We start from the raw sequence: 27588 nt of genomic DNA, 5'->3' as shown, positions 1-27588 counted from the left end.
AAAGTAATTTATATATGTTACTTCTCCTATTATTATCATTAATGATAATATTTATGTTAAAAAGAAAAATCAGTGGTGAAACTCCTGTTAATATGCTCAGGGTTGATTCACCTTTGAAGTTTTTAGTTTAAAAGTAGGTATGATAATGAGGAATCTATTTCATAGGTAGGCAATATTTGTGTATTTCCAAATAGTTTTGATTTATGATTTAAGACTTTTTTCTCTATAGAATTGGGAAGGACATTTGTTTTAGTACATTAGAGTGAAATTTTAAAGAGTAGATTTTGACAAGAGACATTTTGCTGACACAGAATATTTTGTTCATTTTGACTCTCAAATAAGTTCTTCTGTCATAATGATTGATTTATGTTCATTTTAGATTGTACAGTTTTGTAACCGAATTTTCTATCTATAAGGTACAAAAAAATCCCTGTTTAAGTTAACAATAAATTAAATAAGTATCTTCAGAGGTGACAGATTGGTTACATGTATTGACTAGTCCAAAGAGTAACCTAAGATTTGTTTAAATGTACTGTGATTACGAGTTATTGAAATGAATGCTAGTTTTAAATTCAGTGTGATCAGGAAGACAATATAGTAAGGTATTATTTACTTAATAGCTCTAGTTTTTGCCCTTTTGGACTTCTAGTTTTAATTACATAACTTATCTGAACTATAGTCTTTATCGAACTGTTTACTTTCTGTTTTGAACCAGCCAGTGATCTGTTGCTGCCCATCAGGTGCAAAAACCTGGGAAATCGTATTTCGTTTCACTTGCTTTGTTGACTATAACCCTTAGAGCAATTTTAAATGGAAATAAACCCCTAAATTTTTGTAATGGAAATCCATTGGAAGTAATTTTGTCATGGATTTTCTCAAGTGCAGTACCAAAAGACCATTTCAAATGACTAGTGAATTTGGTGAATACTAAGTGGTGAGTTAGTAGCACTGTGGTGAAGTCTGTCTAAATCTCATTTGCTAGTAATAAAGTAATTGCCAAATATTTTGCTTTATGAAAATCATTTAAATGTGGTAAGTTTACAACTATTTAATTGATGAATATTTTATTCCTATTTTGTCCTTATTCTTAAAAAGCCATATAATTCAAATATCTGTAGTTTCTTCCATCTAAAAGTTAATAAGTCTGTTTATATCCACCTTTTGCAAGTACCTAAACTTGGTGCTCCAGAAAGCTGTAGAGTAGGAAATTTTAATCTTTTTTGGTTATAGTTGCCTTTGTGAATGCGATGAAAGCAATGAATCCACTGCTTACTTCTTAGACAAGCCACATACTCGTAGGACTTTGAACACAATTGCAGGGAGTTTATAGACACCATGAAAGTTGTTCATGCATCCTTCATGGAGACTGTGGCTCTGAGTTTAAGAACCACTTTTGTAGGGTAGTCTTTTTTTTAAACCATATTTTGTCCCAAAATGTAATTGCAACACACTTTTTTTCTTGGAAGCCTAATGGATTTACTTTCTTACCAGTGGTCCTAACAAATACTCAGCACCAGTGATTTATGAGTCTAGTGAATATTTGGCTGTATTGAGGGGGAAAGGATCAGGAATATGGAATAGAACAATTGCATGAAAAGAAAGAGTAAGCTAGCAATGAGACTCAGGTGCTGGTAGATATGGAAAAAAAGGACAGAGAGTTAGAAGAGGGAAATCTGAAATTTGGAACAGGAGTTGTTGAAGGATTTACTTGGCAATTAGTATATGTCGACTTGTCATAAAAAATAAAAAGAATTGGTTTACCATCTAGGTAGTACAAGCTCCTTGTCGGGAGGGAATTTGTCTTATTGGCAACTCTTGCTCCCTGGTGCTTTAAAGGGATTCAAGTTTTGTTACATAGTAGAATTCCTTTAAAATGCATTCAGTCTTTTTGTATATAAAAATTAAGTAGATGATTTCTTGGGTAGGAAACTGCATTTCATATTTTCATGTGTTAAATGTTCCTATATGAAGACTTTTGAGGAAAACTTCTAGGTCAGTGATTCTCAAATTGTTTGATCTTAAAAGAATTTTTGTTTATGTGGATTTAATATTGATCAACATATATTAGAAATTTAAACAAATTTTAAAAATATTTATTAACCTAATTTACAAATTGTAAGCTTGTTACAGTTAACATAAATAACATTATAATTATCAGCTCTTTACGTGTTATCCTAAACAACATTTTCCAAAGCAAAACAAAACAAAATGATGAGGAAAATGTTATTGTTTTACATTTTTGCAAGTATCTTTAATGTCAGGCTTAATAGAAGACAACCTGGATTCTCATATCTGCTTCTGATTCAGTCTGTTGTCATATGGTTGATATATATGAAGAAATATCTGACCTCACATGAAATATGATTGGAAAAAGGAAAAGTATTTTAATAGATGTTCATTTTTGATACTACACCAAAACTTGACAAATGGTAGTTTCTTATAGTTCAAATGCGGTATCTGAAGCCATGTCAATACACTTTTCTACTTTGTTTCATTAAAATTTGTCTAGTTTGCACTTTGAATGATTCTTTTACCCATGCATGATTTTGTAACATCATATCTTGGTCATTTGGAAAATATTGGTTCACCGATATGCATATCGTCCAAATGTTAACACATTTCATTATACAAGATAAACAAATTACATTTGTTAATAATACCACCAAATTTATCAGAAAAGTTTTTAATTACTGAGAAGCTGTCATATCCACAGGGTGGACATAAATATTTCAAAATTATATTTTTTCAAGAAAGCTCGAATTTTATCATTTGCACCAAAAACTGTAGTTGTTTTCCTTGAAGTAACAAGTTTACTTAGTTCATTTTCCAAAACACGTCTGCCAGATATCTAAGTTGAAATAACCATAGTTTGCCTTTCTTTTTTTAAGCAGCTAGTTGAGCTTGCAACTCAGTTCTGCAAGTGCTTTTCCTCATACTTAGTATGCAGCAGAAGTGTTTGTGTATATGTAATTCCTATTTTGTCACACAGCGTATTAAAAAGACAGGTATTCAAGATGTAATTAAATGAATAATTTTTACGGTTTTATCAAGGACATAATGAAGTGAAACTTTTTTTAACTACAGTGCCTAGTGGTAAAGAATGCAATGACTGCAAGCATAGTATGGTGCCACTACCTTGTTTAGTGCTAAGACTCCAGCAATTTTACCCACCTTTGCATGTGCACCATCAGTGCAAATGTCAACACAGTGAAAAGGACAATAACCGCTTAGTATTGTAAAAGTAATTTTGACTTTGTGGACTCCTGAAAGGGTCTCAGGAAACCCCAGGGGTCCACAGGCCACCTTTTGAGAACTGTTAAGTCTATGTAAAGTAAACTACATATAAATATAACTTGCCCCAAGACCATTATTTTATCTTCATCTGTAATCTGTACAGAAAGGATTACCTGAAAAGAAACAGGTTTTTAGTAGGCTATTCCTGAAGGCAACAGAATACACTTAAGTCATTATTGTGGTCCTCTGGGAGTATTTATTAAGTGCCCATACAAGTTATGATGTTCTGCTGAAAGTGGACTTAGAAATGGACCCTATTATCAGTCTTGACTACATACATCAAAGTAAAATGATAGATCAACAGATGCACATTGGTTGATCCCATACGTTCTACACAGATCTAGCATAACCTTCCTGGGGTTCCTGAATAAGTCACAGAGTGATTATTTACAAAATAAGGGAGTTGGACTAGGTGATGTCTAAGGTCTCATTTAGCTTTAATATTTAACCGAGTGCATTTTTAAAAGGATTGGCCCGTTTAATCGAATTAGTATAATTTGTGTTTATTGTTGTCACAAAGGTTAAGCATTAATGTTGTTTTCATAGTATTAAAAGATAGAATGTATGGAAGAGGAAATGGAGGGGACTTGTTAATGGAGAAGGCTTCTAGAAGCACTGGGTTCTAAGTGGCCAAGGAAGGAGAAATTTGAATGGTCGAGAGATGCACATTGCAAGGTATTTAACATATCTCTGAGGAGCCTTTATGCTTTTTACTGGAATAGCAGAGTAGGAGAATTTGAGTTAGAAATAGCACTAAGGCCTGTAAGTTGGAGAATCTGTCAGTGACATACCCTGATATTGCCATATTGTAGTTATGAACTACTGAAAAGTCTCCAAAGAATAAAGTGGATCAGAACATAAATAATATTGATTCTGAGGTTTTCTTAGATCCATTAATTACATTTTGACCATAGAGCTGTAATGTTTTTTTTTCTTTTTTCTTTTTTCCAAAGGAAAACAGTATTTATGCTTTTAAGAATATTTTTGCTTTTCAATGAAAAACAGAAAAAACTTACATTGCCTCAATTCCCTAAGGAAGGAATACTATTTAGTAAGGAAAATAATGTCTCCCAAACTCAGGTTCATACTCAGTCCAACACAGTGTCCAAGTCTTTTTTGTGAAAAAATGCTAATTGGAGGGACTTGGCGAATCCTGGGAAGGTGCTGTTTAGGTCCTTAAAAAGGAGAGAGGGCTTGTGTAAAGCAATTTTGTGTTCAGGTAAATCAAACTTAGAAGGTAGAAAAGCTGCTATTATGGCAATATTTAAGGAAAAAAAGACTTTAAACACTGTATTTTGGAAATATTTGACAACATTAGCAATGTCAACTACTGACAAAAAGAAAAGAGCCACCTATTTGGCAATTCTTTCACAGTTGTGCCAAGAAAAGCAGCTTCATTGGAACATTTTCATAAACTATCATCAGTTATGCAGCAGCGGCTTCACAAATCAGAAATGATATCTTCAGGCACTGCTGTCAAATGTTATTCAAATAATACCAGCCTCACATTTGAATAACAGCAGACATTTTGAATTAATTAATCAGATGAGATAGTCTAGGCCTTTTCTCATTAGTCTCTGGGTCAGGCTTGGGAAGATATATGCGTTGGTGATGATATACTTGTCTTTAATCGTGATTTATGAAGATTTAGGATTGTGTGTGATTTGTCATAGGTTCTGGGAAAAGGCTGGTGCATATTTCATTACCTAATCTGAGATTGATTTTATGATGCTAAGAGATATCATACTGTTGTTCAAATGTGTGGGAAGTACAGGTAGACATAGCATCTCAGGCTTTTTACTGGCTTATCTTTGCAACTGTCAAACAATGCTGTAAACTTTAACTGCTTGTAGTTAACAATTCCTGCTTTAATTATAGGCAAATTTTTCATTCTGTCCAAAGAGAGAAGTTTCAATGGTTATTTAGCTAAAATGCATAGCAGACATTATAACTATGACTTTGTATGAATCATGGACAGAGTTGGTAAATTTCATGGGTTGGTCATGGTGAAAATATAAAATTTCATGGTTTGTCAAAGATTAATAGAAAAATCCCATTAAAATGGGGGCAAATAATAGAAGAACAACAAACAAGGTTACTTTCCTTATATGTTACCTTCCCTCTTAGGAGTAATTTTAGCAAAATTGGGACGTCATATTTTTCTCAGTTATTTAAGCGACATTAATGACCTACTATTAAATGAAGTAGTTTATGTGAAAATGTCTCCTACCATGCCTGGCATATACAGGTAGGTTCTGAATATTTGCTCCTTTTCTTTTTTCCTTTTCTGTATACTTTTCTTCCTTTCCATTTAATGTTTAAAGCTTTGTTAGCATTGTTTAGCCTTTGCATTCGTAACAGTTTGAATTTGTAATCCTTCTGGGGCTTAATTCCTTGGAGAATGTTTTATTTTAGGGAGAGGAATGCAAGGGTGGGAGGCCTTCATTCTAGCAGACTGGATAACCAGGGAGGGTCTAGTGTGATACTAAGATCATGTTGTGTCTGCTTATACAATGTGTGTTATTACAGGGAAAGGTAGGTGGTAGATAGATGAGAAAGTACATGTAAAGCATATACCGCTTAACTCAAAGTGGATCATTCTGTATCTGTCTCCTGAGGACAGTTACATGTCTGTGATAAGGAATGTGTTTTTAATTCCACTCTCTAGCAAACATATGCATATTACATGAAGAATTAAGGAATAGTAAGATAATTTTTAACTTTGTCATACAAAATAAAAAATTTACTTTTCTTTGCCATTATTTTTATTTATTTATTTTATTTTTTATTTTTTAGGCGAGGCAACCCTTGGTTGACCTCACAGATTGCAAGGACCTTGTCAGTTTATAATCCCTTATTTTTTATTTTTTATTTTTTACACCTACAGCACCTTGTCTTCCTAGGTGGTCTCCCATTCAAGTACTACCAGGGCCAACTCTACTTAGCTTCCGAGATCAAATGGGATTGGGCTTATTTATGGTGGCATGGCCATAGACTTTGCCATTTTAGACAGGTGATTGACAGATATTGTTTTATTGGAATGAATAGACTATTAATAATCATTAGTTCTTTGTCACTTCTATGTTTTGAGAACTGCATTAGTACTCCTAAAGCAACATTTGGCACATTTTAACACAATTAGAGGCAGACAGTTCTAATTGATGTTCACTTTGGGGAAGGTAGTTTATAAATAATAAGACACATTGATATTTGGAGAGAATTTATTTTTGTAATGGAGAGAGACGATAGTTAAGAATAGTTTAAGAGGTGACTTGATGCAATAGTACAGTACTGGTTTTAGAATCCAACAGATCTTGAATCCCGCTTCTGTAAATGCTACTTAATTGATTTGTAACCTCGGTAAGTCACCTATTTTTTCCTGAGCCTTAGTGATCTTTTCCCTAATATGAGGCTACTAATACCTAGCTTTCAAGGTGGTTGTGAGAATTAGAGGTGAATATATATGGTGTCTAATGTGGCGTCTGGTATATCATAGGTGCCTAATAAATCACAGCTACTGCTGTTATTTAATCTGTTCATTTATTTCTTCAAGAAACATATATCGAGGACTCACTATGTCAGTAATACAAGTAAGACATCAGAGATACAAAGCAAATGCCTTCTTGTAAGAAATAGAATGATATATGTGAATGCGTATAAATTGAACATCAGGTAAGAAGTAAGAAGAGGCAGAAAATGAGACAGGCAATGATCACATCAATGAGGCTAATGCTGTGTAAGGGAGTAGTGTCTTTATTAAGTATTTTGGGTAGTTACTGATGAGTTTAAGCAAGAGAACGATATGATCAGAGATTTTTTTACAGATTCACTTTGGAACGTATTGGAAGGAATATACTGATTAGCAGGCTTTTGCACGTCAATGATAATGTGTACTTGTAAAGAGTAATAAGAGATTTAAAAAAAAGAGCAATGGTTTTAATAAAGCTAAAAAAAGAAAAGGAAGGATTAGGTGATTGATTAGAATTTTTTTTGCCTCTTTTCACTTGGCCGATTCCTCCTATTTGTCTTTAAGATCTTAGCCTGGATGTCCTTCTACGAAAACTTTTTGACCTTCCCCAAGTCTGTGTTAGTTGCCTATCTGTTGTGCTCCAATAACATTGTTTTTTCCTTTATTGTGATTATTATCTATTAATTATGTAGTATATAATTTTATATTTCCTCCAATGAATTGTGACCCTGTGAAGGCAGAGATACTGTAGTTTGTTCATCATCATGTGTCTCCTAGTACATGGTAGTAAACACTCAATTTGTTGAAGTGAATTGAATATATGTAGTATGTGAGGGAGGAGAAAACAAAGGTGTTTGTTAGTTTCTAGTATAGGTGACCAGGTGAGTGAGTGGTTGTCATCAACTGAGAAAGATAATTGGAGTAGAATTGCAATGGTCATGGGGCATGTTAATTATCAACTTTTCTAGATAATGTCAAATTATTTTCCGAAGTGCTTGTACTAATTTATATTCATACCAGCAGAATATATTCCATTTGCTTGAGATCAGTTTTTTAAAGAAATATCTTTAGGTGAAATTCACATAACATAAAATTAACCATTTTAAAGCATACAGTTTGATGACATTTAGTACATGAACAATGTTGTGCAATCACCATTTCTGTCTAGTTCTAAAACATTTTCATCACCTCAAAAAATATCCCCTACCCCATATTAAGCAGTCACTCCCTATTTCTCCCTTTCCTCTACTCATGGCAACCACCAGTCTGCTTTGTGTCTCTATAGATTTGCCTATTCTATATTTACCCATATAAATGGAATTATACATATATGGTTCTTTGTGACTGGCATCTTTCACTTAATGTTTTCAGGGTTCTTCTATGTTGTAGCATGTATCAGTACTTCATTCTTTCTTATGGCTGTAATATCCCATTGTGTGGATAGACCATAATTTGTTTATTCATTCATCAGTTGATGATACTTGGGGTTGTTTCCAGTTTTGGCTATTGTTAATAGCTTTTGTGAATATTATGAACGTTCGTGAACAAGTATTTATGTTGAGTACCTGTTTTCAGTTCTTTTGAGTATATACCTAGGAGTGGAATTGGTGGGTCATGTGATAATTCTATGTTTAACTTTTTGAGGAAACACCAAACTACTTTCCACCGTGAATACATTACATTCCTACCATCAATGTGTGGGGTTCCAGTTTCTCACCAACACTTATAAATTTCCATTTAAAAAAATTATAGCCATTCTAGTGGGTGTGAAACAGCATCTCAGTCGTTTTGATTTGTTTTTCCCTAATGACTACTGATGTTGAGAATCTTTTCATGTGCTCGTTAGCCATTTGTATTCCCTCTTGGGAGAAATATCTTCAAATCCTTTGCCCATTTTTTAATTGGGTTGTTTGTCTTTGTTGTTGAGTTGTAAGAATTTTCTTTATATATTCTGGATACTAGATTCTTATAAAATATATAATTTTGCAAATTTTTCTCCTGCAAATACATGCTGTAGCTTGTTATTTCGTATTCTTGGAATGTTCTTTGTTGTATATAAGTTTTTAATTTTGATAAAATCCAATTTATCAATTTTTTTTGTTGCTTGTGCTTTTGATGTCATATCTAAATATTAATTTCCAAATCGAAGGTCATTAAGACCACTGTATTTTTATTCTAAGAGTTTTATTGTTTTAGCTCTTATATTTATGTGGTTGATCCATTTGAGTTAATTTTTATATGATGTGAGATTGTGGTCCCACTTCATTCTTTTGAATGTGTATATCCAATTTTCCCAGCATCATTTGTTGAAGAAGCTGTTCTTTCTCCATGGAATGGTCTTGGATGGTCTTGGCAGCCTTGTCAAAAATCAATTGGCTATCGATATATGGCTTTATTTCTGGACTCTCAGTTCTATTCCATTGATACATATGTCTGTGCTTACTCATTACTATGCTCTTTTGATTATTATAGCTTTGTAATAAGTTTTGAAATTAGAAAGTGAGAGTTCTTTGTCTTTGTTCTTTTTTTTCAAGATTGTTTTGACTATTTAAGCTCCCTTGGGAGTTCATATGAATTTGAGGATTGACTTTTTCCCTTTTTCCAAAAAAATTGTGATAAGAATTGTACTGAATATGTATGTTGCTTTGGACAGTATTACCATATTAACAATATTAACCCTTCCGATCCATGAATAAGGGATGTCTTTCCATTTAAGTCTTTAATTTCTTTTAGCAATGTTTTACAGTTTTCATTGTACCAGTCTTTTACCTTTCTGGTTAAATTTATTCCTATTTTATTCTTTTGAATGCTATTTTAAATGGAATGTTTTCTTAATTTTATTAATGGATTGTTTATTGCTGGTGTATAGAAACACAGCTGATTTTTGTGTGTTGAGTTCGTACCCTGCAATTTTGCTGAATTTGTCGGTTCTAGTAGTTTTTTTTGTGAATTCTTTGGAATGGAGAGAGTTTTTCTTCTTCCTTTCCAAATTGGAATGCCTTTCATTTTTTGCCTCGCCTCATTGACCTGGCTAGAACTTCCAGCAAAATGATGAATAACCATGGTAAAAGTAGGCATCCTTGTTTTGTTCTTGATCTTAGAGAGAAAGCTTTTAGTCTTTTACTATTGAGTATTATGCTAGTTGTAGGTTTTTCATAAATGCCCTTTATTATGTTGAGAAAGTTTTCCGATTATATATATACATACATTTATGAAGAGCTAATGGATTTTGTCAAATGTTCTTTTTGGATTAATCGAGATGATTATGTAGTAGGATTTTTTGTTTTGTTTTGTTTTTAACTCATTATGTGAATGTGTTACATTACATAGATTGATTTTTGTATATTGACTCATCCTTGCATTCTTGGGATAAATCCCACTTGGTCATGGTATACAATCCTTTTAAAATGCTCTTTAGTTTGGTTTGTTAGCGCTTTGTTGAGGATTTTTACATCTACCTTCATGATAGATAGTGGTTTGTAGTTTTCTTTTCTTATGGTAACTTTCTCTGCCTTTGGCATCATAGTAGTACTTGCTTCAAAGAATGATTTAGAAGTCTTCCCTCTTATTTTTTGGAGGAGTTTGAGAAGGATTGGTGTTAATTCTTTTTTAAACATTTGGTAGAATTCAGTGAAGCCATCTTGTTCTGGCCTTTTGCTTGTTAGAAGATTTTCGATTACTTATTCAGTCTCTTCACTTGTTATACATCTATTTAGATTTTCTATTTCTTCGTGAGTTTGTTTAGATAATTCGTGTGTTTCAAAGAATTTGTCCATTTTTTCTAGATAATTTAATTTTTTGGTGTACACTAATTCTTTGTATTTCTGTAAGGTTAATTGCAATGTTCTCACCTTCATTTCTGGTTTTAGTTATTTGAGTCTTCACTCTGGTTTTAGTCTAGCTAAAGTTTATCAATTTTGTTGAACTTTTCAAAGAACCAAAATTTGGTCTCATTGGTTCTGTTGTTTTTCCATTCTTCATTTTTCAATCTCTAGCTTTTATTCTTTTCCTTTCTTTCTTTCTTTCTTTCTTTCTTTCTTTCTTTCTTTCTTTCTTTCTTTCTTTCTTTCTTTCTTTCTTTCTTTCTTTCTTTTTTGTAGTTCTTAAGGAATAAAGTTGGGTTATTGATTTGAGATCTTCTCTTTCGGTGAGCTCTGCTTTTGCTGTGTCTTGTAAGTTTTGGTATATTGTGTTTTCTCAAGTATGCCTTATACATCTTTGTTCCTCATTCCATTACCTCCTTATTTTGTATTCAGTTAATTTTTTGTAGATATCATTTTGACTTTCTCATTTCTTTTATGTATATATTTTAGATATTTTCTTAGTGGTTACCATTGGGATTACAATTAATATCCTCAATTTATAACAATGTGATTTAAATTGATGTCAGTTTAGCTTCAATAGCATACAGAAACTCTAATCCTATGTAACTCCACCTCCCTCTTTATGTTGTAATTGTCATAAATGACATCTTTATACATTGTGTGGTCATTAAAATAGATTTATAATTTTTGATGCATATGTCTTTTAAATCATATAGGAAACACAAAGAGGAGTTACAAACCAAAATACAGTAATATTGGCTTTTATGTTTACTTATGTAGTTACCTTTATTGAAATTCTTTATTTTTTCATATGTCTTCAAGTTATTGTTTAGTATCCTTTCATTTCAGCCTGAAGGATTCCCTTTAACATTTCTTGTAGGGAAGATTTGCTAACAGTGAAATCTCTCCACTTTTATTTGCCTTGGAATGCCTTAATTTCTTTTTCATTTTTGGAGGATAATTTTACCAGATATAGAATCCTTAGTTGATATATTTTGTTTTTCATTCAGCACTTTAAATATGTCATCCCACTTCTAGCCAGCCGTCATGGTTTCTAATGAGAATTTGGCTGTTTATCTTATTGAAAATTCTTTGTATGTGATGAATTGTTTCTTTTTGTTATGTCAGGATTCTCTCTTTGTCTTTCTGCTATTTGATAATAAGGTGTCTCAGTGTGGATCTTTGCGTTTATCTTTCTTGGAGCTTATTGAACCTCTAGGGTGTGTAGTTTTGTCAAATTTTGGAAGTTTTCAGCCATTGTTTTTTTCAAATATTTTTTCTATTCCTTTCTGTCTCTCCTCTCTTTCTGAGACTCTCAATGTGTATATTGGTGTGCGTGGTGGTGTCATAGGTCTCTTAGGCTTTTTTCCTTTTCTTCTTTCCCTTTTCCTCAGACTAGATAATTTCAATTGACCTATCAAGTTCAATGATTCCTTCTTATATCTTCTGAAATGTGCTTTTTAGACCCTCATATGAATTTTTCACTTTAGTTATTGTTTTTCATCCACAGAATTTGTTTGGTTTACTTTTATAATATTTTCTTTATTGATTTCTGTTTCTTGAGATATTATTATGTGTGTGTGTTTTTTTTTCTTAGCTCTTTGTCCATATTGTCCTTTAGTTCTTCAAACATATTTAAGATGGTTTATTTAAACTATTTAAATATTTTTTAATTTAAAAATGTCTGTGCTTCTTCAGGTAGTTTGTTAATTTTTTTCTGGAATGGACCATACTTACTTCTTTGTTTACTTGGTAGTTTTGTTGTTATTGTTGTTGAAAACTGGACATTTTGAATAGTATAATGAATCTTTGGAAATCACATTCTTTTCCTTCCTCAGAATTTATTTTTGTTGCTGTGGCTTTTATTTGTTTAGGGATTTTTTAAACATTATTTTTTGTGAAGTCTATCATATATGTTATCTGAAGTCTCTGTTTTTTTTTTAGCTTGTGTTCAGCTGGTGTTTCAATAGAGAATTCCTTGAATGCCAGGAGGCAAAAAATTTAAAAATTACATAACAATAAAAGAGGAAAAACAAGAAGTAGAAAAGATAAACATTTTCCAGTGTTTGTTAATTGTTTCTGCTTTGGGGCATCCCTTCATCTATTAGCTACTACATTTGCAACTGTGCCTTAGTCTTTACTTCCTTACTGGAGATGAGCCTAGAGATCAACTATTGGTGAAAGTTTAGGGTATTCTCAGGTCTTAGAGCAGAGCACGTGTCTTGCCCTGAGCATTTACATGACTTTCTAAATTCCATAGTATATATGGTGCTTTTGAATGCCCTAATTTCTCAAGGAAATGCCTTCCCAGCCTTTTCCCCAAGGCTAACAGTGATCCATTGTTTGTTTCAACTATATTTTGCCCCAGCTGGCAACACGGTTTCCTTTTTCAAGTGTATTTATGTATATTTGTAGAGGAATGTCTCTTTTTGCACTTTGATCGAATTCAAGTTAGGTGAAAGAGATAAGCACCTTATATCAGTCCTCAGGCAGTGCCAGACAGATCAAAACAAACACAATTTTCTGAGAAAATATCTCCTCTCCTCTTTCCAGAATGAGGGACCAGTGTCCCACACTAGGAATGATGGCTGCTATATTTGACACTACCACTGAGCCAGGTTAGGAGATTGGAAAAGGGAAAGTAAAAACGACATGAAACTTTCCTACTCTTTTAAAGTTATCTCTTTTTTTTCCCAATTCAGAGTGTACTTGTTTGCTGTAAACCTTTGACTATTTACAGTCCTGAAAAATTTGATTCTGACAGTTTTTGCTTGGTTTTTCATTGTTTCTGTGAAAGACTGGCCTTGGAAGTACCTACTCTTTTCTGCTGATTTCACTGTTGAAAGAGAGATAACTGTTAAATATGCTGAGTTTATGATGCCTATGGGAAGGCCCAGTGTACATCTTCTACAAGTAGTTAGGTATGAGTTTGAATCTTCCTTTCTTAGGGAAGAGATCTGAGATATAGGTAAAGATTGGGAAGTCATCAACTTATTGTGGAAAATTCAAAGGTAGGTAAAATCATTGAGGAGGATCCCATAAAATATCACTGTAGAGGAGACCACAATGGAGGCAGAGAACTAATGGTCACAAAGTACAAGGCAAATCAGTAGACTGTGGTAGACTGAAAGCTAAGAAGGTAGAGTTGCAAAGAGAGGAGAATGATTTCCACTGTGAATATGAAATTTCCCTAGTAAGATGAAACTGAAATAAGATGTCTTCATTATAAATTATTTCAGTAGAATGGTGACATTTGAATGAACGAGGAGAGAAATTGGATGGTAACTGGAAGATGATGCAAGGTCAAAGATATTTTCTTTTCTTTTTTCAGTTGGCACAGAATTTGAACATATTTTGTTGGAGTGTGGTAGGAGGACCTATAGAATAGAACAGGCATGAATGATGGAATAGGATTTTAGAGAACGACAGAAATAGAGTTGAGTACAGAAGATGGCTTTCATTAGAAGGTAGGCATTACATTTTTTAAGTCAAGATAAGGCGAGAGATGAATAAAGATTTTGAGAAATTTATAAGTGGGAATTGGAAAGCTAAGGGAAAGTGTACTGCATGGATTAACTTTTTTTTTTTTTTTTGATGAAATAGGAAAGATCATCTGTTAAGTAGGCTGGAGTGAAGTAGAATTTGAGGGGAATGGTGAAGGCCTAAAATAGTTACTGAAGAGAAAGAGTGAGCTGGCTAACAGTAAGAAGAAGAAAGCTTCATGACTCAGCCAAGGTTGGAGGCTGATATTGAAATGGTACTAGAATGAACACCTGTGATTTATTTAGAAAGTTAATGCAGGTCGTAACAGTAGTATATGCTTGGGGTTTTTCTTGGCAAATGAGAGAAAGGATAGGGATGAAGTGGATTATAGGGCTCTATTGCAAGAATGGTTGATGTTCAACCATATAATCCATTGTGAATAGATAGTAGAGCTAAGGCAGTTGTTAATAGACAAAGAGAAAATGGAGGGATCTGGTTGACTGAATTAGATTGAGGAACAGGTGGAGTGGGAGAAAAAGAGAGGGCTGGCATTATAAGGGGCTGTGGTCATAGAATGAGATGTTTGAATTTTACTTCATAGGTTCAGCAGTTCCATATGATAAATGATAAAGTCTAGGAGGTGGCCCTGGGAGTTGGTGAGTCAAAGTGAAATGGAGCCAAAGGTTATTGATTTGAAGGAGGTCAAAGCACCATAAGGCTAAAATGTTAGTTGAATTTCTTATATGCTCCCTGAAGCCAGCCTAATGGCATGACTTGGGATAGAGAGGAAGACTGAATCTGTGCCAACATTTTTAATGAATATGGATGATTATTAATATTAGTTAATGAACAACAGTGAATGCAGCCTTGCCAAGTTAATTTTTCTTAGATAATTTGTTTCCTATGGAGATCAAGCTATGGTCAGTTTATTTGGAAATAAGCAGATATTAAGTTAGGAAAATGAAACCCATATAAGCACTCTTCATACCATTAATTTATTCTGTAAACATTCACTGAATGCTTATCCTGGGCCTTGAAGTTCACAGCCTAGGGAAGGAAACAAATATCTAAACAGGTAATTGCTATAGTGTGTTAAGTGTTATAGTAGAGTAGTGGTCTCATGTGGAGTATATCCAAAAATCCATTGGGTGAGCAAGAAACCATGGAAACTTCTACTTAAATCTATCAATTTCATTGTATGTACTTTATAATTTTTTAATGCAAAAGATGTCAGACAACATAAAAATTATAGATAACATCCAAATATTCATGTACATGGCAATTAAAACAGATGCAATTGAAAGCTTACTGTATATCATTCCCTAATGCCATCCCCCTTTCTTTTTCTCCTTCATCCCGTACTGAATTTGTTGTTCATCAGCCATACGAATTTTTTAGTTGCATGTGTTGAACCTTATAAAATTCTTTCATACTGTTCTTGTCTTTCTGCAATTTGCATTTTTTCCACTAGACATTGATTTTAAGAATTTTCAACATTGATAGAGTTAGCTCAAGTTTATTTTTCCTGCTGTATAGTTTTCTATTATATGACTATTCTAAAAGTTTTAATTTTCCCAGTGGTGGATGTTTAAATTGCTCTAATTTTTTATATTATAAATGTTCTGTATACATCTTTTTGAGCTCAGTTATCAATTGCTGCATAAGAAATCTCCCCAAAACTTAGCTTAAAACAGCAGATATTTATCATCTCAGAGTTCCTGTGGATTAAGCATCTAGGCACAGCTTAACTGACTGCCTCAGGGTTAGAGTCTCTCATAAGATTACTGCAGGCTTGTAGTCATCTCAAGGCTCTCCTGGGGAAGGATTTGCCTCCCTGCTCTCTCACATGGCTGTTGGCCATCAGTTCCTCCCTAAATGGTGTCTCCATATGGCAGCTCAAAATATGGCAGCTGGTTTCATGCAGAGTGAATGAGCTTGTGATTGAGAGAGGGAGCCCAAGGTGGAAGCCATAGTGTCTCTGTAACCTAATTTTGGAATCCCATCACTTCTGCCATACTCTGTTGGGTCAGAGGGGGTCTAGTCCACACTCAAAGTGAGGAGATTTCACAAGGGTGTGAATAACAGGACGGAGGGTCATTGGAGGCCTTTTTTGAGGCTGCCTACCACACTGGGTCATAGGTTACCCATCATCAGCTTTATTAGGTGTTGTGAAGTCTCTTCCTGAGGTGGCTATTCTGATGTATACTTTCCTAAAAAATAAGACTTAAACTTTACTAATGTTTAAAATAGGAATTGACATTGGTCGCTTGTGTATTAGAGGCTTATTTGTTACTTACAGTGTTCAGTATTGGGAAGGAATAGTGAGAGTATTTGTTTATTATCTTATTTATATTTAACTGAATTAATGCTCATGAAATACACATTACCTAAGAGACAAAGTAAAACATGGATTAAAATAAGAGGAATAATACAAGTGTATGTTAAGAAAATGGGAGAACTGATATTTCTACTATTGGTATAAGCTCTTAATAATATATAAGGGAAAAATGTGATCTATAATGTTTGACAGAAATTCAGCAAAAATATTAAAATCACAGAGACCATCACCATATATTTGATCTCTTTATAATCTAATTATAAGCTTTATAATTTCTGTTTTTGTATTTTATAAGTTACAACTGTTATAACAATGAACCTTACCCTAATTGTATATCGTGTATTAAAATATTAGCTAAACTAGCAGTACATGAACGTTATGTCTGTAAACTAAACAAATATACATACATGTATTGGGAGTACATAGTTGAATTTGTAGACTGTTCTATTAGAACCCTGGAGGTATGCAAAGAATACTGTGGGAATAGGGAGGAGGGAGCGACTGACCGCCTAAAGATGTCAGGAAAGCCTTCACAAAGAAGGTAAATTTTGAACTGGGTCACAAAGAACATAGGAGTCTAAGTGGCAGAAAAAGGATAAGGAGGGCATCTTTAGCAGAGGAGACAGCATTTACAATGGAATAGATCTTTCAGGGTATGGCCTTTTGAAGAATAAAAACCTCCCTAGGTGATTAGAACAAAAGTTGTGGGGGAGGCGAAGGAAGATAACAGTGGCGGTATAGGAAGTGGCCAGAATGTAGGCTCCACATAGCTAGTAGAGATCAGTTAAATGGTTCTGGTGGCATGATCCCCTAGAATTAAGGAGTTTCTTAGTTCTCTAATTAGAACTGGCAGTTTGGCGCTATAGTGCTATCACTTTAGGTCTAGACTTCAAAGGCCTGCCTCATTTTATAGCTCCCAGTGTTAGGGAGCAAATTCAGACTACTGTTTTGTTTTTCAAAAACAAAAAATTGACAGTAGGTAATTTTATTATTATCATTATTTTTTGAACAGCTTTATTGAGGTATAATTCACTTAAATAAACTGCACATATTTAAAAATTACAATTTGATAAGTTTTGACTTAGGTATATACCTGTATCTCCATCACTGCAGTCGAGATAATAAACACATTCATCACCCCAAATCTTTATTCGTGCCTTTTGGGTGAATTTTTTTAAAAAAGTTATTGGGGTGACATTGGTTAATAACAAATATAAGTTTCAAGTGTACAGTTCTATAATACATCATCAGTATATTGCATTGTGTGCTTACCACCTGAAGTCCAATCTCCTTTTGTCACCATATATTTGACCTCTTTTTACTCTCTTCATCCTCCCTTCACCCCTCCTTCTCCTCTGGTAACCACCATACTGTTGTCTATGTCTATGAGTTTGTTTTGTTTCTTCCTTTGTTATTTTCAGTTTTATATCCCACATATGAGTGAAATCATATGGTTCTTGTTTTTTTCCATCTGACATTTCTCAGTATGATACTCTCAAGATCCATCAATTTTGTCACAAATGGCAATATTTCACCCTTTCTTATGGATGAATAGTATTCCATTGTATATATGTACCACATCTTTATCCAATCATCCATTAAAGGACACTTAAGCTCTTTCCATGTCTTGGCTACTGTGAATAAATGCTGCAATGAACTTAGGGATTACATATATCTTTATGAATAAATGTTTTCAGATTTTTCTGGCATATACCCAGAAGAGAGATTGCTGGGTCATATGGTAGCTCTGTTCTTAATTTTTTGAGGAACTTCCATACTGTCTTTAATAGTGGCTGTGTACCAGTTGACATTTCCAGCAGCCGTACATGAGGGTTCCTTTTTCTCCACACCCTCTCCAACACTTGTTATTTCTTATCTTGCCATAGAATAGCCATTCTAACAGATGTGAGGTGGTATCTCATCATGGTTTTGATTTGCATTTCTCTTATAGTGAAGTTGAGCATCTTTTCATATATCCGTTGGCCATTTGTCTGTCTTCTTGGGAAAAGTGTTTATTCAGGTCTTCTGCCCATTTTTAAATTGGATTGTTTTATACTGTCGTTGAGTTCTATGAGTTCTTTATATGTTTTGGGTTTTAGCTCCTTATTGGAAGTATTGTTTGCAAATTGGATGAATTTTAAAAAATTTAAGACAATGTGTTAAAATAAATATGTATAAAATAAATTCTTATAGGAAATTTTAAAAATTTTTCTATTGTGAAGATTGAAAAATATATACACAACTGGAGAAAATAGTATAATAAGCTCCCATGTACCCTATCACCCAACTTCAATGTGTGATAGTATTTTTAATCTTATAATCATAATGCTTATATTTTTGCTTTCTTGCAAATCTAGTGCTTTCTTACAAAAGCCTGATTACATGAATTCTTCATTTTACAAATGAGGAAATCAAACCCTGAGAAATTGAATTACTTGAAAAAAATTTTCATTTTGGAAATGTTGGGAGTTGATGGAAGGAAAAACCATATTTTCTATTCCTGTATTTGCTAGGCTGTTGCTACTCAAAAATGTACTGTATGGACTGGTAGTATGACCATCAACTGAGAATTTATTAGAATTGTAGGTTATCATGCCTCACTCCAGATCTACTGAATTAGAAATTGTATTTTAATAAGATTTTCAGATGATCATATACACGGTAAAATTTGAGAAGCACATAGTACTACGGTAGATTGCCTCTTTGGACAATAATGAATTTTTAGAAATAAAAATCTTCCTTGAACTGAGGTAGGTGAAAGGGAAAAGAATTGAAAATCTGACTTTAGATACTGCTTAGTGTCTGTTATTAGATGATACCCTATATAGTTCAATGAGAAGTTGATGTTTTAGCTTTTCCTATGTCACCATTTTCAATTTATAAGAAAAAAAAGATTCTGAGGATAAAATAACAAATACCCTCGACGGCTTTAATTACCCATTTATTCCTTTTGCCAGGATTATGTTTGGAGTGTGAAGAGAAAGTAGAAGCCTCATGGCTCTTTTTTTTTTTTAACAGCCCCATAAGTTAATAAAAATAAAGCAAAACACAATCTCTTCAGCCCCCTGCCCCTTCATTCCAAAGAGAGCAAAGTTGGGCAACCAGAAGGCAGAATTAAACACTGTTCAATGTGTATACCAAGGGAGGACCTCATGTTGTGTTCAATCTAGCTGGCTAGGAAACCCTTCCATTAGCCTCCTCCTAATGTTTGCACTGAATGAGCCATTACATTTTGAAGGCAACACTGACTGAATTCAGTATTGATGCATTCACTTACCAACTTTTCTGCCTCCGGCAGAACAGTCCTTTACTAATGGTAGTATACAAACAGCAGCCACTGGCTTCATCCTCACTCTAAAGGAAGCCTTATAATATTGCTTCATTGCTATATCCCTTTATGTGTACGGGCGCTGTTATAATTCTATTCTTTGTGCCCAGGCTCCAGAAGCATTTTCTAGATGATCGTTACTTGTTAATGCCCAGGTAAAAACCTGTGCAGGATTGAAATGTATGTCGAGGTGTATTATGTTATAGTAAGACATTAGTATCTTAACAAAGAGGAAATATCCATGTTGTTCTTTTGATTTGTAATGTTTTCACATATAACATCTAGCTGGTATATCTTCATACCTTTCAGAGAATGATTTGGCAGCTGAAGAAAACATTTAGATTCAGAAGTTAGAAAATGAGGGTTTTTCAGTCCTTTTTACTGCTGAGGTACTCTCTCTGTTGAAAGTATATGCTCTAGAGTTAACCAGTAAAATAAATGATTTCTATTTTACTAAATCCATGGGTCCTCAGAGTCTGGTATATACTCAGGGTCAGTCAAACAATCATCTACAACATATAAACTGCAGTGATTCTGATGATGCCTTATTGTATCTAAAGAAACCCATATATCAGATCTCATAGTTCAGGAGGGCTTTACTCAGTGGAATTAGTTCACTGGCATTGACACAGATAATATGGACCATTCATAATAATACAGTTTCCATTTTAATACTAATGGAAAATTAAATAAATTTAAAAAATGTAAAATAAAAAATCCTTTAATATGTGAAGTCTAAAGCAATTAAACATGATTTGTCAGAGTGCTGTCACTTTTAAGCATTGTATTTGAGTTATGATATGAGAGATATAAAAACATGGCAGTTGTACATATAGTAAACAGTGTTGAAAGCTTGCATCTTCACTATTTTGAGCCTTTCTCAGTATGATAGACTAAGAGTCCTCTTGCATATTCTAGATTGTCTTTACTTACTTTCAGCCTCGACTCTTAAGCTGTAAAGTGTAGTTTGTGCTTTTGTAATGTTCTGCATGTATTTTTTTTTTTTTAAATTTGTGGCTATACAATTAGTAATAAGCAGTGAAAATATGGTTAATGTGGGAATAGCTCGGATCAAGATTAGAAACTGGACTTGTCATGTATTCAATTCACTGCCCAGGGTTAAAGTCCAGAGCCACAGATAGCACATCTTCACCTTTCTTTTCTAGTTTTTTAGTTTTACTGATGATTTGAAACCATAGCAGTTAATATGCTTTAGCCTTTGCTTTTACAGACAAGAAATGGATCTTATACTTATATCACCAGGTTTCAAAACTATTTACACTAAGTGGGATGGTTTACTACCTCAGGGGTAGTGCATTAAGCCTATTGCTCTTGAGAATCCATTTTCATCTCTTCTCTCCAATTGATGGGACAGATATGACAAGCCTTTAAAGTTGAGTGGAAATTTTCTGTGGGGCGGGCTGTTGTATTAAATTGTTCCTTACCACCACCATGGATGTTGTAAAGACTTGTGAGTGGGTAGCCTATGGCTAAGAAAAGAGATATATTGTCTGTGGTAGGGAGGCTGTAGGTCTAATATATAGGGAATAGTTTTCTTCCTATCTGCCCATTATTTCCTTCTCCTTCAAATCATAACTTGAGTCCATCCACTCCAAAGAGGTTTTCTCGATTAATCAACACCAGAAAGCATCAGTCAGCTTCTTAATTGTGTGTAATGCTGTGAGAAGTCTTGTATAAAGAGAATTATATAGTCATTATATACACAATTTAATTTGCACCAATATATTCTTATATTATCTTCTCATATTTAAAAATTCAGATTTAGTGTGTTTATGCCAAGCGTTATGTACAAAGGACAGGGATTATCTGACTAATATGGTAAATCCCCAACCCCGCAATAATTCTAAGTTGAAAACACTGTTACCATTATGTTAACAACCATTCATTTATTTATCTCTTATTTCTGTTCATTTTTTAAATACATAGAATGATAATAAAATAGTGACTAAGAAAAATGTTATGAGATATCAATATATAATATTAATATATGTCAAAAGAAAAAATACATAAAATAAGCTTTCAAATTAAATAACCGCCACATTAAAGAGCCTCAATTCTATTCTAAGGACTTATTTAGAATAAAAAGTAGAATTTTGAAATGAGGTCGAAGTTTCCAGTAACATTTAAATTACTAATCAATAAATATTTTTTAATGAGTGTTCCTCTAGTGTTCCTCTTTTACCTGCTGGAATTATTTACCTGCTCTAAATGACACACTATAGACACAAGAATTCTTTCTGGTTCAACTTTTCTGTCATTGAACTTACTTTAGTTTTCAGAATGTCCTCACTTAGAATTTTTTAACAATTCATGGATTTGGTCTCTGAGTTACTTTACCTCTAATCAAGGTGAGTTATTTAATTCTTAGAAAATCAGCAATACACTTAACCATGTTTGTAAAGATCAGGAATTCTTAAGGAGAATTTAATATACTTTCCTCTCCAGCTATAGGTATGTAAGAGGTCACAAGCAAAACATAACAGCAACAAAATTTTCCTGTAGAATCAAGAAATACTCAATCCAGGCATGAGATAGCTTTTATTTATCACAGCCTCCAAGAGAAACAGCAACTAATTTCACTTTTGTTGGCCTTGCTGCTAATTCACAGATTTCTATGTGACTTTTCACAATATGTTTCTGGGGAGCAAAGTTCACTGTCTAAATGCAAACATATGTTTCTGTATATTAAGCAAGTATTTCAATACATTATTATTATTGAGCTAATAACAAATAGTCATCTGTCAGTGAACTAAAAAGGTACAAAGTTCACGGTAATTCTTAGATAGCTTAGTAATTACCCAGACAGCTCGTTAGAAAAGCTGTTTAAATCTAGGATTATGAAGTACACTGATGGCTATTTTACTCCCATGGAGTTTCAAAAGATTGTTAGTACATTTGTCTATAATTATACACAAGTTCTCAGAGTCTTCATTAATGAAATTTATATTCTAAGCTAAAATTGATATCACTTATAAATTGTATGACTTTTTGCTCCCCCATCCAGCCCTTTGGTGTTGATATATAAACCCATACTTTTCTGTCTTTTCCTCCCTGACTCCCCCTCTCCATTTCTTTAAAAAAGGAAAATCACAAAATAGTAAGGTAATCATTTATATTTGATTTATTTTTCAACAAATATTTGCCAAATAAATTTCTTTTGGTTTTCTGGAAACTTCTTGAGGAACAAGGATATGAAGAGGTGGAAGAGAAAAGAAATTAACTCTACAAAAACAGAAACTTCAATATGTTTTCCTATTTTTCTAATTATTGTTCCATTATATCATGCATTTATGTGTTCCTGGCGACACATACATGCATATGAATTTACCATAGAAACTGTGATAGTTAATGGACTCTTAAAAGTCATGTTTGACTATAACTGAACAAATATGTATTTGGTCCCTTTTAATGACGTTACCTTTAACTGCCATCTTAAAAAAAGCCAACTCCTAATTTCTTTAACTAGATTATTTTAAATAACATATACATATTTAATGCTTTGGTATTAACTTTAAAAATGACTACTAGTACAAACTTTACTCTTCTAAGGTTTTATTACCATTTCTAAAAATACTCAATTTGGTATATTTACATTTAGCATTTTTATTTCCTGAGATATTTGAAGTCATTTATCTTTGTTTAGTAATCAGAAAACTCCTACATATCTCCATTCTGATATTAAATCACTGTTCAGCTCCATTTTAAATGTTTCGATTATTTCTTCTCATATTAAGGTGATACATTTTAGATCACAGTGCAAAATGTTGTTGTCTAAAAGTGACATTAATTAAAGAAGCAAGAGCTTCTTCTGCTGTAGGAGGAGTTTGTCTACTACTTAAATATGAACATTTTTTCCCCTCTGAAATATTGTTTAACTGCCTATAATCTGTTTTCTTTGCTGAATCATCCTGAAGCATTCTGCTGTAGGCAACATCTTCTTTTCCTGTGCATAGATTTCATTAGATGAAGATATGTAGAGCAGACTATTAGCAGATAATTCTCCATTTTGAAAGGCATATATGATCAAGTTTATAGAATGGATTTAAAATGTCATGAGCTAGAATTTAATGGTAATTTTCTATGTGTTTATAACATGTTTGATCCAAAGAACAGAGTTTTCACATCCTTTAAAATCAAGAAGAACTGTACTCATTAAATTCACTTCTGTCTAATTTTTGTCACTTTATTTTCTACATTCAGTATGCTTTTCTTGATTCCTTCTTGAGAGGCAAAACTTCACAAATCCATTGTTTTAGCGATATTTATTATTATTGTCATTGTCAACTCTAATTATTGTTGCGACAGTAATAACAGTTTTATTAAATGCTGCAAGATATTTGAGGTTAAAGCTGTAATAATAAAACACCAGATTTTAACAACATGGTATTTGGTTTCTGCTTTAACTATGGGACTTAGTGATGCTTATTGACAGGGCTGTTCCACTTCAAAGAAACATCACAGAAATGTATACTGAAAAGAAAAATAAAGGTGCAATCCCAATAATAGAGCTTGGATATATAGAAAATGAAGACATGAGATAATGTAGATAGTGCCAAATTCAGCTAATTGCACATTCCTTTCTCACATTCCTCATGGAATAAGATAGACTGTAAATAAGGTGGGTTCTTTGGTGGTATATGCTCCACTGAGAAACATCTGGGAAGTCTTACACTGTAATGTTGATCCAGAAAGCAGTTCTTTAATGTATTAGTCTTATAACCCTAAATTCTGTGCTCTAGCATTTAATTATGCCAATAAAATGTGTTTGTGTTATTATTTAGTTCTTTACTACATGGAAGACTAGAAGTTAGCATATCTGCTATTCCTAAACGAAAGTCTGTTAGGACCACCCCATCGTCTCAGTGAAACTCACTGGTTGGAATGGCTACTGCTAGTGGAGAGAATAGTTCTCTCCTGGGTAATTTTTTCCCTTCATTTCATGAGATGTTTACTAACAGTAATTATTTCAAATTGTATTCTTTCATGTAAGGGTTTTAGCAAGAACACTAATCTGAGCACTAGGAATTAATTTAGGCTTTCAGTGAATATTTGTAGATTTGAATTTATACAGCTCTTTCTATTTCCTTATGAGCTAGATAAAATGCATTTTGTATATATTAACATTAGATTAATATGAACAATAAAATACCTTGCATGTACTTTTGATTTTAAAATACCTCTCTATTTGCATCCTTTCAACATTTTTCCAGGCCTCAGGCTGCTGGATTAGGCCACCGCATCATCAGTCAGCAAAATTCCATTGGTGTTATCTGTCTACACAAGATATAATACTTTAGCATAGGAAAAATTTCTAGTCATTCTCCTATTTTTCTTGCCTACAACTCTGCTTCCCTTTATTTTATGCAGCTTTGGGAGTGGCCATGTAGAAAGATTTCCTTTGAAAATCAGTGTATGATTTCCAAGTGTTTTGATATATTTCTTACCATAATATTTTCCACTATTAACAAAAGATCATAAAAATTACAAACACTTAAGAAAATGCTGTTCCTGATAAAGCTTTGTTGCAGAAATTTCTCTCCTGCTCACAATAAAATTAAGTTAGTGATGTATGTTATTGTGTACTATTTTTTCTCACATTCCATCTCTTCATATTTGAAACGGGTAAATTCTCCAGCATTTCCCCTCGTAGCTTACATGTGTTCTTCAAAATGACCTCTCTGTGCTCATATACCCTCAGTTTTTTAAAAAGAAAATTTCTCTCTTCCTCCCTTTCTTTGTCTATACACATATAAAGTGCACACAGGGACATGCATATAAATATATATGCATATTCAGAATATTATTTTGTGAACCGTATGTGATGTAAGTTGCCAGCATGATATACTATTAACACTAAAAACTTAAGTGCGTATTTTCTAAAGAAAAATATTCTCCTTTATAACCATATACAATTATAAAAATCAGGAAATTAACAATGACATTTTTTATCTAGTCTAGAGACCTTATTCAAATTTCATCAATTTTCCCACCGATGTTTTTTATAGCAAAAGGAAAAAAATTATCATGTAGGATTCAAAGTAGGAACATGAATTACATTTAGTTTTTATGTTCCTTTAGTCTCCTTTAACTGGAAACAATTCCTCAATCTTTTTTTGTTTTTCATGATATTGACATTTTTTAAAGAATATAGGTCATTTATTTTGTAGGATATTTTTTTCAATTCAGGATTTTTTTACGTTTTCTTATTGTTACACACTTTTGGCAGGCACATCACAAAAGTGAGTTTCTCCTCAATGATTAGATCAAGAGACACATGGTGTCTCTTTTTCACATTACTAGTGTATTAACTTTGATCAGACTGTTATTTTTACAGGTTTACTGAGGTATAATTGACATACGGTAAACTGCACACATCTACCTCCAGTTTTTAATATAATTGATGAATAAAGTTAATGACCTTGGAGTGTAGCCTTACAAAGTCTCTGTTTGAATTATAGAAACTTAATGAAATGTCAGGGCCATGTGCTAGCCTGGTTTGTCAACAGAGTCATCGTAGGCTATACTTATTATAAGGGCATGAATAACTGATGTAAAAGAACAGACTCTTTGACTTTGGAGTCTTTATCTAGACTGTTGGGCATCTTTGTTGTGACCATGGCCTTTAAAATGTAGCTTCCTCATCTCCAGCTACATTCGCTGTCATGAGTTATATTAGTAGTCCATTTTCAGATCAGTCCTGGGGATTAAAAAAGCTATTATAGATAGCAAAGACTAAATAGGTTGTAGACTATGTATAGATAATTTATAAGTTAAAATATAATTTATAAAGTAAATACAGACCTCATTCAATATTAGATAGCTAAGAATTATTAAGGTTCTTTGGTCTGTATGTTTCTTGTAAGAGTTCATAAAAATTAGAATTTCAGAGTAAGAAGAAATCTTAATCCTCACAGTTGAGAGCTTTCCAAGCCATATGAGATTATGAGCCTCTTAGCCTTCTGAGCGGCTGGGCAGCTGGGATGCCTAGAGAGCTTGTAGTTGTCACCTGTGGCTGAGAGCAGTCATATCTTTTTATCCTAGTGTGCTGTATAAATATCACCATTTTCTATAGACAGCATGCCATGAAAGGATAAGGGGACACTAACTTTGTGCAACAACCCACTTAATCTTTGAATCTCCTCTGCCATATCTCTGCTAAATGATGATTCATCCTGGCCATTTATTCGACAAATACTTGATACCGATTTGTGTGCCAAGCGTTGTGCTAAACAGAAGGAATATAGTAATAAATAAGACAAGCTGCTGCTTACTGAGCTTTTACATTCTGTTGGGAAAATAGGCAGAATTCAAGTAAATGAATAAATGAACCTGGTAATTTTAGATTGAATAAGGTGCCTTGAATGAAAGAGATATTAGGAGAGGTCACTTTAGATGGGTTGATCAAAGAAAATATTTTTGAGGAAGTAACTTTTGACTGAGACTGGTGGGGTTAGGAGTGAGCAGGCTTCAAAAGAGCTGAGCATAGAGCATTGCAGGAAGAGGGACTAACAAGTGCATGGTGCATGTGGCTGGTGTAGGAAAGAAGTCCTTGTTTTCAAGGAACAGAATGGATGCATGGGCAGCTGGAGCATAGTGTGAAAGGAAAGGGACAATGGTATGAGATGAGGTTGGGGAAGTGAGCAGGAGTCACATCATGCAGGGGCTTCTGGGCATAGGGAGAAATTTGGATTTTATTCTAAAGAGCAATAGTAAACCTTAAAGGGTTTTGAAGGCATACGTTTGGTAAGATTCTTAACCTCTCTAAACTCAAGTTTCTGATCTAAAAGACTTAAAGGCTTAATAGTGTGTTGCCTACCTCACAGGGCTGTTG

At 33.4% G+C, this 27588-nt stretch overlaps 1 protein-coding gene and 1 pseudogene across 2 annotated transcripts in view; one reads left to right on the top strand and one right to left on the bottom strand.

Annotated features, from left to right (window-relative positions):
* PBX3 (PBX homeobox 3) overlaps positions 1–27588 on the top strand; it is a 195096-nt gene that overhangs the window by 18673 nt on the left and 148835 nt on the right. The window lies entirely within an intron of this gene.
* Positions 6173–6290, bottom strand: LOC111742525 (annotated as a pseudogene).

This window comes from Pteropus vampyrus, unplaced genomic scaffold, assembly GCF_000151845.1.
Source record: "Pteropus vampyrus isolate Shadow unplaced genomic scaffold, Pvam_2.0 Scaffold95, whole genome shotgun sequence".
Lineage (NCBI taxonomy): Eukaryota > Metazoa > Chordata > Mammalia > Chiroptera > Pteropodidae > Pteropus > Pteropus vampyrus.
This window is presented reverse-complemented; position numbering and strand designations above follow the sequence as displayed.